This window comes from Cebus imitator, unplaced genomic scaffold, assembly GCF_001604975.1.
Source record: "Cebus imitator isolate Cc_AM_T3 unplaced genomic scaffold, Cebus_imitator-1.0 Scaffold61, whole genome shotgun sequence".
NCBI classification, from domain to species: Eukaryota; Metazoa; Chordata; class Mammalia; order Primates; family Cebidae; genus Cebus; species Cebus imitator.
In genome coordinates this window covers 5,481,364-5,496,396 of record NW_016107376.1, presented here as the reverse complement: position 1 = coordinate 5,496,396, position 15,033 = coordinate 5,481,364, and the positions used below count along the sequence as shown (strand labels likewise).

General features: G+C 45.3%; 1 protein-coding gene across 7 annotated transcripts in view; it reads right to left on the bottom strand.

Moving 5' to 3' along the window:
- FAM107B (family with sequence similarity 107 member B) overlaps nucleotides 1-15,033 on the bottom strand; it is a 245,333-nt gene that overhangs the window by 26,128 nt on the left and 204,172 nt on the right. The window contains exon 1 of one of the 7 annotated variants that reach the window (XM_037739017.1): nucleotides 9,665-10,246. The exons of 5 other annotated variants lie outside the window; for them this stretch is intronic. The gene's annotated coding sequence lies outside the window, so the exon portion shown is untranslated. Of the gene's footprint in view, nucleotides 1-7,771; nucleotides 7,794-9,664; nucleotides 10,247-15,033 lie in introns of those variants that run through there. One more of the 7 variants, XM_037739019.1, reaches the window with a different exon arrangement.

Below are 15,033 nucleotides of genomic sequence, written 5' to 3'. Positions count from 1 at the left end.
TCCACTTTAATCCCCTACCTCCTAGATAAAAATTGTTAGGATAGCCAATCACTGAATCATCCCTGCCTACTGGCCACCTCCAACCCAGATCTGGCCCCAATTCCCTAATTCTGCCTTCAAATCACTCAGTACAAGCACAACCCCAAGTCTGCCTTTCCAAAATAATCCCAGGAGTTTTGTAGGTACACTGGCCCTGGCTGACCAACTTCTGGATAACCACATGTGTTCCTAGTGGTTTCCGGCTGATGAAATTCGACACTGTTGTCAGAATAACTAGGAATGTATGGCAGAGTAGAAAGGACCCTAAATAAAAGGTCCACAAACCTAAATCCTGACTTCACTTCTCCGGGTTTGTTTCCTTACTAGTAAAATCACACAGTCACCCTATCATTTTGTAAGTTTTTCATCTCAAATCTCTGTACGTTGGCCAAATTTTGGGTCAAATAGGTTTGTTTCTACGGATGCATATGTTCTAACTTCCAACCACTCACTTACTACAAGTTGAGCATCCCTTATCCGAAACGCCAGGAGGGTCTCAGATTTCAAAGCTTTTCCGATTTTAGAATATTTCCAAATGTTTGGAATATTTCTGAATGTCTACAATCTAAAATGCTTCAGTAAGCATTTCCTCTGAGCAGCATGTCAGCGCTCAAGAAGTTTTGGATTTGGGATGTTCAGCCTGTATTTTTCGCTTTTGACATACTGAATTAGTTAAGTGTTTGTCTGGAAAACATTTTTCACTCTTAAAAAGAGAAAAGAGACCTTAATGCCAGAAACAATGGTGGCAACGATGTGTTTTTTCTGGATGCTTAGAATGTTCCATAATTAAAAGAATTTAAGTTGGCTCTTATTTGATTTCTGCTTCCACAATGAAAACTGAGCGTGAGGACTGGGAAGCATCTCTGTCTGCGTCTTTGGAGGACTGTCTGTCTCTAACCAAACCCTAGAGAACAGCTATTTCCATGGCCCAGGCCCTTTTAATTATACTCTATTTTCCCATGTCCCTTTCTTCCGGCCACCTCGTGGGCTTTCTGTGAACGACCAAATAGGTAGGCTTCTTAGAGAGGACACCAAAATCAAGAGAGGAGCAAACCAACAGCTGTCAGCAACACCAGGACCCAGAGCACTGGCTGGGTGACTGAACCGGTCACTATGTTTCCTACGGGGGAGCACAGGGTGGGCCTAAAGATCGAGAGGGGAGCGAGATGTGGTCCAGGCGCTCCCAGCCTGGAGGAGAAGAAAGCAGACGCGACAGACGCACCCAAGGGTCAACAACTGCAAACAGGGACACCCCGGGGTCCAGGGGGAGGCACAGGGAGGCCTCAGGGACCATACGCTCTTCCGACTGCACCTCCTGCCACAGGTGCCCTGTGGACAGGTCCCTGAGGATGCGTGGGGCACAGGTAACAGCACCTGGCTGCAAGTAGCAGGAAGCGCAGGGCTCCTCTGCAGCTCACAGGAGAACGCTGCAGTTAGCCCAGGGCGGCTTCAGCGCTTGGCAGGAGGGACCTGGGCTGTTCTAGCCCTGCCTCAGCCGCCCCAGGCACACAGGGGAGGGAGGGACGGCAGGGACACCCCTCAGGAGGCAGCGCCCCTGCTGGGATGGAAGGCACTCCCAGAAGCCCCCGGGACTTCCTCCCCCCACCTCATTGGCCAGAACAGGGTCAGATGATCACTCCCGCGCAAAGGTGGGGGGGGGGATGCAAATTTGCACCCAGCAGGGAAGAGAGGATGGCAATGGCTGTCAGGTAGACTCTGATCAACCCTGATCTACACAGACACACGCACGCGCGTGCGGGGCACACACACTGTTACCGACTGAATGCTGAGTCCCCCCAAAATTCATATGTTCAAACCCTAACCCCCAAAGTGACAGTATTTGGAGGTAGGACCTTTGGAAGATAATTAGGTTTAGATGAGGTCATGAGGCTACAGCCCACATGATGGGATCAGTGTCCTTATAAAAAAAGAGACCAGAGCTCGCTCTTTCTCAATCTCTCTCCCTGCACCCTCCAGCCCCAATACCATGTGAGGGCACAGTGAGAAGATGGCTGTCTGCAAGCCAGGAACCCAATCTGCTGGCACCATGATCTGGGACTTCCAGCCTCCACAAGAGTGAGGAAATAAACATCTATTGTTTAAGCCACTGTCTATGGTATCTGTCATGGCGGCCTGACGAGACTAAGACATATACAAAATTCAACTGCCTTCAAAGGCAGGCCATCCTCCCGACAAGGGGCAAAGCCAGGCCCCTCATTTAGCTACGCTGGATCCCAGCTCCAAGCTAAAAGGGAAATAAGGGCAATGGGAGTTTCTTAGAAATGCTGAGTACTCACAGCATCTATAATGAAAGCTTCAATAAGTAACAAAGATGAGAGAAGTTTGGACCTTTTAGCCTCAGCTTTTCCATTTACGTGAAGCCTCCCTTTTAAACTAAGCGGGCTTTAGCAAAAGTTGAAATGTAAACACATTTGTAGTGAGCGTGGGCACTGGAATAAGGCAATAAACTACACCAACTCTGAACCTTCTCTGATTCAACTCTGCACATTAATGCAACTCCCTCTGGAGGCTTGTGGTTCCAAGACACCAGGCCTTGCCAGTTCCAAGACACCAGGCCTTGCCATTTTCCCACAGGCTGCCTTGCCGAGTCACGAGTAAACAAAAGCAAGGCAACCTTGGCTACATGAGACCGCTCACTCACCATCACCAGTGAGCTCGGTCACCCCATGACAGCACACCCAAATCCAGAAACTCATCTCCCCACAGGACTCAGCTGAAGCCTTTCACTACCTGTACAGACAGTAACAGACACAGGAAAACTTAAAAGCAGAATGGGAAAATGACAGCATCCTCCTTGGCAAACAAGGAACACAGAACGATGAAAGCCTAAAAACAAAGGGCTCACTGGTAAATACCCAGACAGACATCGGGTGCCTCAAGGTCTACATAGCATAACAGCCTTTTTTCTTATGGGAATGGAAAGGAAGCTGTTTGGAAAATATTCAACATTTCAAAAATTCATGTAATTCTAGAGTTAAAGGAGGCCTTGGAGAAATATTACTTCATTTTAGTGATGAGGAACAGGGACATCAGTCATAATCCAGATCCTACAGAAGTGAAGTGGTCCCATTCATCCTGACTCAAACAGGATGCTTTTAAGGATCATTTAAGACGACTGCAATAATCTAGTGTTTACTTTGTAGCTTCCATCCTCAAGTCAATTCTCTCTCTGTCTCTCTCAAAACAAAGCCTTAACTGTCACTCCTCCTCCCACTACACAAGTCTGTAAGAACCACCACCATCTACCCCGGAGTCTGCCGCTCTAGTCCTTGGTTGTCTGGTATGAGGGCTTTTGCCCCAAGAACCAATACATCCTCCATCAAATTACTCACGCTGGCAATTCATTGCATTGCAGTCAAGTCTGTTACTACCTAATACTTTTATAGTTAAGTAATGTTTCCCCAGAGTCTCAACACATCATCAAGAGATTTTATTTTATTTTATTTATTTTTTGAGACAGTCTTGCTCAGCTGCCAAGGCTGGAATGCAATGGTGTGATCTCCGCTCACTGCAACAACCGTCTCCCGGGTTCGAGTGATTCTCCTGTCTCAGCCTCCCAAGTAACTGGAATCACAGGCACCCACCATCATGCCTGGCTAATTTTTATATTTTAGTAGAGACGGGTTTCACCATGTTGGCCAGGCTTGGTCTTGAACTCCTGGCCTCAGGTGATCTGCCCACCTCAGCCTCCCAAAGTGCTAGGATTAGAGGCATGAGTCACCGCACCCAGCCCATTATCGAGAGATTTAAATCCTATAGCAGCAATAATGACTCAGGGAAAGAACAGAATAGGGTGGCATGGGAACCCTTTAGTAAATGCTCTACCTGATTCTAAGTCCACATTAAGCAGAGCTTTCCCTGAAGTGACCCAAGCTGTCATGGTTTCATTTCTTTTGTTGCAACAGAATTCATCACCCAAGAACCCAGCATGCCACCAGCTTTGACTTCCCTCACAGCTCTTATCACAAAGGTCAGAACTCTTTTAACAGTATCTTTTTAAAATTTACATAAATAGCAGCTACTGGTTACTTTAAATGAAAGGGACAAGGACAGAGGACATGTCAACATATTCATAATGAAAACTTTTACTGACAGCTGGATGTAAAGGAAATCATTAATCATTTCTGCAGGAACAATTATAAAATAATTCTCTAACAAGAAACCACAGATGTATCATAGCTAACTACTTCCTTTATGCCTTAAAAAAAAAAAAGTTAACCTGAAAAGCTTAATTACAGTAGTTTTACCTTCTTAAATGGAGTGAGTACTTAAAATGCAGTACAAAGGCTGTGAAAAATGAGACAATTCTTTTAAAAGTTTTCCGAGGCAACTCAGAGTTGAAAGAACAAAATCCAAAAGTAACTCTTTAAATTTTGGTTTATAAGTCCAGGCTGCAGTGCAGCGGCGCAATCTCAGCTCACTACAACCTCTGCCTCCCAGGTTGAAGCAATTCTCCTGCCTCAGCCTCCTGAGTAGCTGGGACTACAGTCACCCACCATGCCCAGTTAATTTTTATATTTTTAGAAGAGATGGGGTTTCACCATATCGGCCAGGCTGGTCTTGAACTCCTGAGGTCAGGTGATCCGTCTGCCTTGGCCTCCCAAAGTGCTGGGATTACAGGCATGAGCCACCATGCCCAGCCGATAACCTTACAAATGCCAAACTGAGTAGGATTTGAAGTATTTGCGAGTATACTTTATCCAAGATTTTAAAATTCAGTTTAGAGTAGAAAATACATAAACACAACGGTACCCAGGACATGTTAATTAGGAAGGACATTATTTTCCTAATTTCATCTATGAATCTTTAGAATTGAAGACATAAACCTTATTTTCCAGTTACAAAATACATTATCTCTGGAAAAAAAATCTCTGTATCACTATTACTAAAAATTGTTATACCTGATAACTATATTATCACCAATGTTAAGGAATCTCTTTTTCTCCTTTTATAGGTTCATCTACTGAAATGCCAGTCTGAACAACAGTCCCTATTTGTATCTTTCTGGCTTTATCAAATTCTCCCCAATTCTATGATCAAGTAATGTTATTTATTTATTTATGAGACAGTCTCACTCAGCCTCCCACTGCAACCACGGTCTCCCAGGTGACAGTGCCTTCTTGGTGGCAAGTAATGTTTGGGCAAATGTTACTTAACCTTTGGAGCCTTCTTTGTGGCCTGTGACACTAGTTTTTCATATTTCAACCCTACAGAGGTTGGACTGTGCCTCCTGTCTACTTTTGCCACACATTCAGCCTCTCGGAGACCTGCCTTCCATGCCATACAGTGCAGTTCTATTGTAAAGGATCTCGAACTATTGTTTTTAGTGTAAAGAAAAATGACAGCCTTAGAGAAACCAAACATTTTTAATCTGAAAAGGACAGTCTGTGTGGTCACATCTACTCTGTATAATTGTGCCTGGGACAACTGGCTTGGCTATGTGTGACTCTCCCACTTAGAAATGATGCTTGGGAAGATCTTAGTGGGGAACCACAGAAAGAAGGAACATGCAAAACATTGTCACTGTGATGACCAAAGTCTTAAACCCTAAAAAGGGTCACGGTGAATATACTCAATGGTGATGGAAATATAGCTAAGAAAGACTCCATTATAAGCACTTCCTCGTATGCACAATTAGACTTGCTCCAAATAATTCTGGGCCAGGCACAGTGGCTCACGCCTGTAATCCCAGCACTTTGGGAGGCCGAGGTGGGCAGATCATGAGGTCAGGAGATAGAGACCATCCTGGGTTAACATGGTGAAACTCCATCTTTACTAAAAATACAAAAACTTAGCCAGGTGTGGTGGCACATTCCTGTAGTCCCAGCTACTCAGGAGACTGTGGCAGAAGAATCACCTCAACCCAGGAGGTGGAGGTTGCAGTGAGCCGAGACTGCACCACTGCACTCCAGCCTGGGCAACAGAACAAGACTTGGTCTCAAAAAAAAAAAAAAAACAGTCTGATAAACTTTCTAAAATATTCCAGATCAGAGGCTTTCAAACTTATCTGTCTGTAACCCACCTTATTTATATACAATGGACCAATACCCCCACACACCCCACAATGAAAAAAAAATGAAGTCAAGCTTTCCAGGAGAAATACTTGCCTTCACGACATGTTGTATACTCTGGTAAGTTCATTATTTTGGCCAGACATGGTAGCGCACACCTATAATCCCAGCATTTTGGGAAGCTAAGGTGGGTGGATTACTTGAGGCCAGGAGTTAAAGACCAGCCTGGTCAACATAGCAAAACCCTGTTACTACTAAAAATAGAAAAATTAGCCAGCCACACACTCATAATCCCAGCTACTCAGGAGGCTGAGGCACGAGAATCGCTTGAACTCGGGAGGTGGAAGGGTAGCAGTGAGCCAAATTCTCGCCACTGTACTCCAGCCTGGATGACACAATAAGACTCTATTAAAAAAAAAAAAAGAGTTCATTATTTCACTTTGTTGTAATACTTGTTGTGACCCACTAAACTAATTTTATGACCCATTAACAGACTGCCCAGCAGCTTGAAAAATCCTGCCCTTATTCACTTAAACTTGCCACAATAAATTGGCAGCTCTCTTAAGACTAGTGAAAGCACACGAAAACGTCCAACAGAAATGTACGTTTGGGTAAGGTGCTGTACACCACTTTTCAGGATCCCTTCCAAATGGGAAACATTTAAACAGTTTTATTTGGGTTAGTATTACTGATAGTAAGACATCATCTTCTCTTCCACCTAATCTCTAAACTACTCTTCTCCAATTGTTAAAAAATAATCTCAAATCTTTTTACCTGTATGTGAATGAGGAAGGGAATACAAATTAAAGATGACTTCAATAATTATATTTGTTCACAGTGAGTATGTCTTTCCCCTACATCATGATGAAAGCCGCGGAATAAAGATGACTGAAACAGTCCATTCCCCCCACTTATTAACATACTTTGTAAGGCAGTTCCAACAATTTATCCACAAGTAAAATGAAATTAGCTTCAACTGCATTTTCCTTCATTTAAAAAAAAAAACACAGTGAAAGTCAGCTAACAGGTTTCTTAATGCCAAAACAATAATTCTATCTATATAATGTTCTAGGCAGCTGAACAAAATTCCACACCCTTAGCTCAAATTAACAATGGGTAGAAGGAAGTTCGCCAGTCCCTGGTACCAGGAACAGAGAGTCAAGGGCCATTTAACCCCAACACACAAGAAACTGAGCAAAAACAGTAGAGGAGACACTAAGAATTGAGGTACTTTTCTTCCTGGCCAAAAGAGACAAGGCAATAGTAATAGCATGACTCAAAGAAGGAGCCTGAGCTTTAGACTCAGAAACTCAGCCCAGCTCTGCCCTGTATCAGCTGCTCCTAGTGCAGCAACAAAAACAAGGACAATAATTACTCAACTAATACTAGCTTTGAGCTGGGCAGTCCTAACTGCCATTATCTCAGTGAAGTTTTACAACACTCTCAGGTAGGTTCTCAAGGCCAGAGAGACTAAGAAACTTGCTGAAATTCATACAATTAATAATGGGAGGGCCAGGCTTCAAATGCAGGCTGACTTGTCTTAAAGCCATTCAGAGGGGGTCAGGTGGCTTTCAGAGCCCATTTTTCCTTGTCTTCATCTCCCAGGCTCGCTGCATGGATTGACACCTCTGGCCCATCCTAAGAGGCTCAATACCATACATATATCACATGTAATTAATGTATAGTACACATTGACTCACCTCATTACAAGCATCTCAGGTTAGCTGCCCTCGCCTCTTCAGAGAGTCAGAAACGGGGTTTTTTTATCTTTTTCCTCTACCCTCCCACTGCCGACCCGACAAACACACCTCCCCCATGAATACTTTCCACCGACTTTACGGCAGCAGGACCTAGTTCACAGCACTGCAGGCATGAGAAACTGACACCCATCATGAGTATGTTTACTAAAGGAAGGGAGGTGGGTGCTAGCATTGCACAGACAGGGCAAAGGTGCCAGGCTTAATTCAATGCCAAGACAATGGCAGGCAGAGAGCCATAAGGGCCGGGACTCAGACTGGGCAGGAGGAATGTGCTGGAGCAGTCACTGGATGAAACGTATTCACCCAACAAGGTCTTTGCCACCCAACAGAAGGGAGGCAGGAGAGGGATGAAGGCTGGTACTGCCGGTGAGGAATGGATTGGGCCAGTTGTAACCTGGAGATCTCTCATAAATGAGAGGCGGGGTCTCCATGCCAGAAGTTCTGCTAAAGGCAATAAACAATCTCACAATGGAGTGTGGCATTGCATAAACACTGGCTTTGGAAACAGGAAGTACCAGTACTAAGCAGCTGGTAAGTTTCAACAGAATTTTTCAAAACAGGGTTACACGATCCCTTTCTTTCCTGTGTACAGTAGTTGACAAATGCTATCCCCTCCAATCCTCTACTGAAAAAGTGGGTCAACACGAAGCAGTGGTGGGCGGTCACTGAAGTTAACTGAAGTACATCAACTAAAAGTTCATTTAACCAAGTGGATGAAAGACAGGCCAATAATGCACCATCACCTGAGGACTGAATCAGGCATTTTTTAAAGCAAGCATAGAACAGCTGTGAGTATGCAAGCTCCGATGGTGTAACGAGTCACCTGGAATGTCAGGCCTAAATCATTAATTGTCACAGCACAGTACACAACACTGCCTGCTCAGATCAGTCATAAGCAGTTGAGCTCCTTGTTTTACATTATAAATATACAACTAATTATTATAAAAACTATCTCCCAAGTATTAAGAAATCACTACTTTTTCAAACCAGAGGAATTTATAACCAAAGTCACAATCTCGACTTGGAGAAAAGTACCAATAAGCCTAAATGATATAAATTGAATTTATAAATGTTCAGGAAACAGGACGTTGTTATTTTAAGGTTGTTTAATAATTTGAAGAGATACAATGGTTTTTTACCTCAAGGAAAAAAACAGTGATTATAAAACTACTGGATTAAATAATATTATCTAACAAAGGCGGACTTATATCTATTATTTTAATTAAGTTGCGATGACATTATGAACTTGGAATCATACTCCCACTGACATAATTTAATGCCTGATTACCAAAGTATTCTAAACATTTTACTTCTGTCTTTAATCTACTTTTATTTTGCTCACTCTTAGTTTCTTTAAATAAGTTGTTTCCACCCGACTAGCAAGAAATGAATTTTGTTTTCTCTTAAATGTTCACTGCAGAGATAAAAAGATTCGCTTCAGTGACTTGGAAAACTGGGCATTATTTGTTTCCTCACTGCATCTGCTGCTGCACCATTTTCTCTGCAATTAAACATCTTGGCTTTGTCAATGAGCACAGATCTAAACATCAGAAATTTCAGGCCCAGTCCTTGCTCTGCCACCCAGGAGGCTCTGTGACTTCAGAAAACAAGTTCACCCCTCAGTGTCAAAGTGTCCTCCTCACCTGACCCCTAGCCTAGGTGATCAGAGGTCCTCGCTAGTCAGGACAGGCCAACGCTAAACTTGCAGACTTCCTTAACACAAACACACACGCACCCACCACACAGGGCAGTGCAGTCAGGCCAAGCATGATAGGCCTTTCAGACCCACACACCCAACCCCCAAAAGGGGAGACATGAGAAATCTGATTTTACCTGTCTGCAGGTGTAATGCAGAATAACCAGGTGAGCCCTAGGAGACCTCTGATCCATAGGAATCCCTCTGGAAGCTTGTTCGCTGCTGCCTGGGGCCCTCAGGGCTTGCAGGTGACCCAGCACAGAGAGAAGGCAAGCTGCGGTCACACAGCATTACACTCCCTTCTCAATACTCAGTATAAATAACAGCACTATTTGACTAATAATGATTAGCTTAAAGTGACTTTCCGGAGCCCTGGTCCTTCCTGTCATCAGAACTGACTGACTGAAAGGCCAGTAATTGGATATCAGAAATTTTCAATTGATAAAGTCACTGAAGGTGACTCCTCCCAAATGCATAGAAGATCTAGAAATGCTATCTCAGGGTTTCTGGACTGTTCGGGAGTTGGCCAGGATTCTCTGGTTGAAAAAGGAAATACACCAGTCAGCACTCAACATGCCAGATATCAGCCCAGGCCATAATATTCACATTTGTCACAGACCCAACCTAAGGAGAGCTCTGCTCCGGACAAAACAAAGCCATGCACAACCTCTTGACTTGACTAACACCTACTGTGTGCCCCGCGCTATTGCCCCTCACTCGAGGTCTCCCTGGCCCATCTGGGCCACCGGTCATACTTCGCTTCACAAGGCATCCTGCAATGGAACAGCAGGCGGAGATTTAGAAGGTCACGTCGGCCGGGCGCGGTGGCTCACGCCTGTAATCCCAGCACTTCGGGAGGCTGAGGCGGGTGGATCACGAGGTCTGGAGATCGATGCCATCCTGGCCAACATGGTGAAACCCTGTCTCTATTAAAAATACAAAAATTAGCTAGGCGTGGTGGCGCATGCCAGTAATCCCAGCTACTTGGGAGGCTGAGGCAGGAGAATGGCTTGAACCCGAGGCGGAGGTTGCAGTGAGCCCAGATTGCGCCACTGCACTCCAACCTGGCAACAGAACGAGGCTCTGTCTCAAAAAAGCAAAAAGAAGGCGGCGGCCACCTCAGCAGTGTTTCTGATGTTTAGACCTGTGCTCACTTCTCAAAGATACATAGATAGTTTTGTGGCTAAAATAAATACAGTACCCATGTCTTCATTATTGAATAGAAAAGGGTCAAAGCAGGAAACATGCACTAAGAATGGACTTTCTCCACATCGGATTGTCAGGGCCTCTCAACAGCTTCTCCGATGCCCTGGCAGCGGCCCTGACTCCCCACCTGATCTGACCTGGGCCTGCTTCTCACGCCTCGTGCCAGTCTCTCCCCGCCTTGGCCACACAGGCCTGCCTTCATTTCTGGAATGCACCAAAGTCTTCCTGGGCTGCATGTCTTGGTGCACACGACGTCCCTACCTGGAGCATGCCCCCCCCCCCAAGCCAGCCCCCTTCCCACACTTCTCCCGACCCCTGGCTCTTCCTCACCTTCTCCATCTGTACTTGAATGTCACCTTCCTGGATCACCAATCCAACACGGGTCCCTCCCAGTCAATCTCTGTCCTAAGCTTGTTTCCCAGCTCTCACCACCTGTAACTGTTTAATTTACTGCCAGACCCATGTGTGCTATTTGGTCTTCTCCCCTCTAGATACTTAGCTGCCTGAGGGCCAGGGACATTTCCGGTTTGTACCTCACTGGATCTTCTCAGGGCTGGGAATCCTAAATGTTCGATTATTATTTGTTAAAGTGATGAAATACCTCAATAAATTGTGCATGGAGAAAAGACACAGCCTATAAACAGGTTTATTCGTACTAAGCTGGTCATGGTGCAAAAATATCTCTTCACTGGTAAGGAGCACACGTCTTCATTTCTAGCCTCTATTTCTCCCTACTAAGTACCTACCCTGGTTGGGTCTGTGCTCTACTGTAATCTCTTGATTAAAATGGGATTCTTTGTTATTTAACTATTTGAAACTGGTAATAGAAATTATATCACCAATGATGGTTTAGGTTTCTCAGGTAATCCACAAAAATAAGAGTGCTACTACTGGCTACCACGCGCGTACTCACTTATGCCAGGCCCTGCCATAAACACTCGTATTTCATCTCAATTTCACCACAGTTCTATGAGGGAGGCATCATCATCCTTTTTGACGGAGGAGTGGCTGAGGCCAGGGGGATTAGCAACCTGCCCATGGTGACGCCATTGGAGGGGCCTAGCCAGGGCCCAGCCAGGTCCACCAGATGCCAGAGTGCGAGCTCTTACTCGATAGTTCATCCCTTGCTAAGGGAGCCCACAGGCTAGGAGGAAGGAGAGATGGGGTACAGCTGTCTCTTCCTGATTTGGAGTCAGGCAAACCACTTTTTAAAACGTTTTTGAAAAGACTGAATTCATCTTTTGAGCCCCTCTCCCTGAGTCCAGGTAATTCCCTCCTAATCCCTCAAGCCTGCCCTCCCTGTTTCTCAGTTTCCTCTCGCTTCCCTGGACACACCCATTAAATGCATCGCTAGGCTTGGGAATTCATGACACAACCCATAATCATTCGCCTTCCCTACGTGTGTGTGTGTGTGTGTGTGTGTCTGCACACGCACACACTCGCACACAGACTCTAAAGCTCCAATTTGCTCCCTCTAGTTTTCAGAAGACACAGGGCAAATAAGTCGCCTAATTAAATTATTTCACCCTGAGGTGTAAAAGGAAAATAATTTCTTGACCTTCCTAGAGATGCTAAAACACATAACTTTTAAAAGGTAACTTACTCACAAAGCACCGTTTGAATTATTATACAGCCAAAAAATGACCAAAATTGGATGGCAGTTTCCAGAAGCATCCAGAAAGAGAGTTAAATGGAGAAGGCATCTGGCCACTGCTCACCTGAGCTTGACTTTTTTTTCACTGTATATTCCTTCTCCATTTCTGAACTCAGCGTCTAAGGTGCTCCCGACTGTGCCTCTGGTGAACCCAAGAAGGCCCGAAAAATGGGTCAGGTGTGGATCTGAGTGGGGGCTTGCTAAATGTGTGCAGCTGGAGACCACCTATAGTTTGTGGCTACATTTTTTTAAAAAAACATAACACCTTAACATATTCTGCCAGGTGTAATGAAAATGTGCCCGATGAGTCTGAATTCTCATTTGCTTCCAAAAGCTCTATGTGAAGGCAGCCCAAATTAGGAGAAGAAAATACAGGAGAAAAAAAGCAAACTTCAACTGCTGAGTTGTGTGGGCCCAACAGAGTAAGGGAATTATACATCCCCAAAGCCACGCTGGTTTTGTGGATTTCCATGTGAACCAGCTGGCCTAAGGTGACCTCCATTTCCCTTCCAACGCCGTCCAGCTGTGACTTTCAACCCCGGCTCGCACATCAAAATCACCTGTGGAACTTAAAAAAAAAAAAAAAAAAAATCCCAGTTGCCTTAATTCTACCACCAGAACTTGGGGGTAGAGAATGAGAACAGATGACACATGTATTTATATTTATTTTTAAAACTGGTGTCTAGCTCCAGCACAGGGAGCAGAGGAGAATCGATCAAGATCAGCCACAAGGACAGCACGGCCTGTGTCACAACACAGCCATGTCCAGAGATCAGGCTGGGGAGAAGGGCAAGAACCATTTGGTGGACTCATCTCTTCTCGCCCACCTCCAGGACCAAGCGCAGGAGCCAGCCACCCACCCATGCAGCCAGCCTTCATCAGCACAGCTTTGCCAGCGCTGGGATCTGAGTACCAGGGACACGGTGATGAATGGTCCTGGCAGACCGGCCAAAGAGCTCCCATTCTCATGGAAACCACACTAGGGAGATGTAAATTACTCTGTTCTCTTTGGAGAAAAAAAAAGGCAATTGAAAAGGGTTCCCTAAGCAATTTCAACACCGAACTTCAGTCCTATAAGCCCGTGGCTTCTCACTCAGTTCTCAGAGGACTTTTTTTGCTTTTTGGTGTAGCATTGGATAAAAGGAACTGTAAGAGCCTTCTCTAAATGTAGAGATAATTATTCTAGTATAAACCTCAACTTCCTCCTCCTAATTCTTTCAATTTTCATACAAGCTCTGGATTAACAAATGCACAGCCCTTGCTTCCTGCATGCCAGATACTATACAACCCGCTGCTCTACTCAGCAGCTTGATCCAGACAATCAAACAGTCTTAGTTCAGTGGCCCTCACGTGCCCCACACTCTTAGCCTGGGTGACCGCCACATGCTAAGACCAACAGTTGCCCAACTGCATCCTGGGTGGCTTTTTGTTTTCTTCTTTCCCATTTGGGACAAACACCCATCACAGGCTTAGGAGATATAAAAGATGTACAAGAACAACTCCAAGATCCCTTTTCAGAGTCATCTTTCTGTAAAAACTAAAACAAGCTATATAACATATGAGTGTCCCATAATATCACATACTAATTCAGAAGCAAGCTGTATGGCTTAGGAAAAACAGAACAGCCGGACTGGGAAAGCCCCAGGAGGCACGGGTCAGCAATGACACTGCAGGACATTTTTTTTGTTCTTTTTGAGGCGCAGTCTCTCTCTGTCACTCAGGTTGTGGTACAGGGGCACAATCTGGTCTCACCGCAATCTCTGCCATCAGGTTCTGCCTCAGCCTCCCAAGTAGCTGGGACTACAGGCATAGCAGAGATGAGGTTTCACCATATTGGCCATGCTGGTCTCGAACTTCTGACCTCATGATCCACCCTCCTCAGCGTCCCAAAGTGCTGGGATTACAGCTGTGAGCCATCAGGCCAGGCCCACCCACCGCAGGGTATTTTAAGGAGCACCAATGGCCCGCAGCTGGGACAACAGGGAGGAACCTGCCTGAGTCAAGGGGGACTCACCAGGTAAGGGCAGGAAATAGGGTTGGAGAGTTAGAATGAGCAGTCGATGTAGGGCTCAGAAGTCAGACACGGCTCATCTGCGACACAAGCCTCAGCAAGAGACAGGCATGAGGGACACTGTTTTAGGCACATGGATTAAAAACACAGCTTCCACCAACACTGATTCAGCCAGTGTAAATGTCTGGCACGCCAGTTTATTCTCAAAAAGAACTTAATCAGGTGGCTCTTACCTCCATTTCTATCACCAAAATGGTTCTAAGTATGCCAAAGTCCCAGTGTTTACAAACTAGAAATTCCACACTGCTTCCTGACAGCCTTCCTGGGCTTTTCATGTCCGTTTCTCCCCCTACAGAGCAGATGACTGTTCTGGGAGACAGCCGGCAGGGATGGGTAACAGCAGCCGGCTGTGTGGCCATCCTGTTGTAATTCTGTTCCCAACACATCTGATTGTCAACTGGGTGGCAGGTGCAGGGTGCACCACTGAGTTGAGCTGTGACAAAACCAGCCATCACTCTGTCTTCTGAAGGCAGCAGGACACCTGGAGAGCAAATGCCATCTTGTACAGAGTCACCCACAAGAGGGAACCTGGAGAATTCACCCTCCCATGAATTCATCAAGTATTTAGTCTGTGT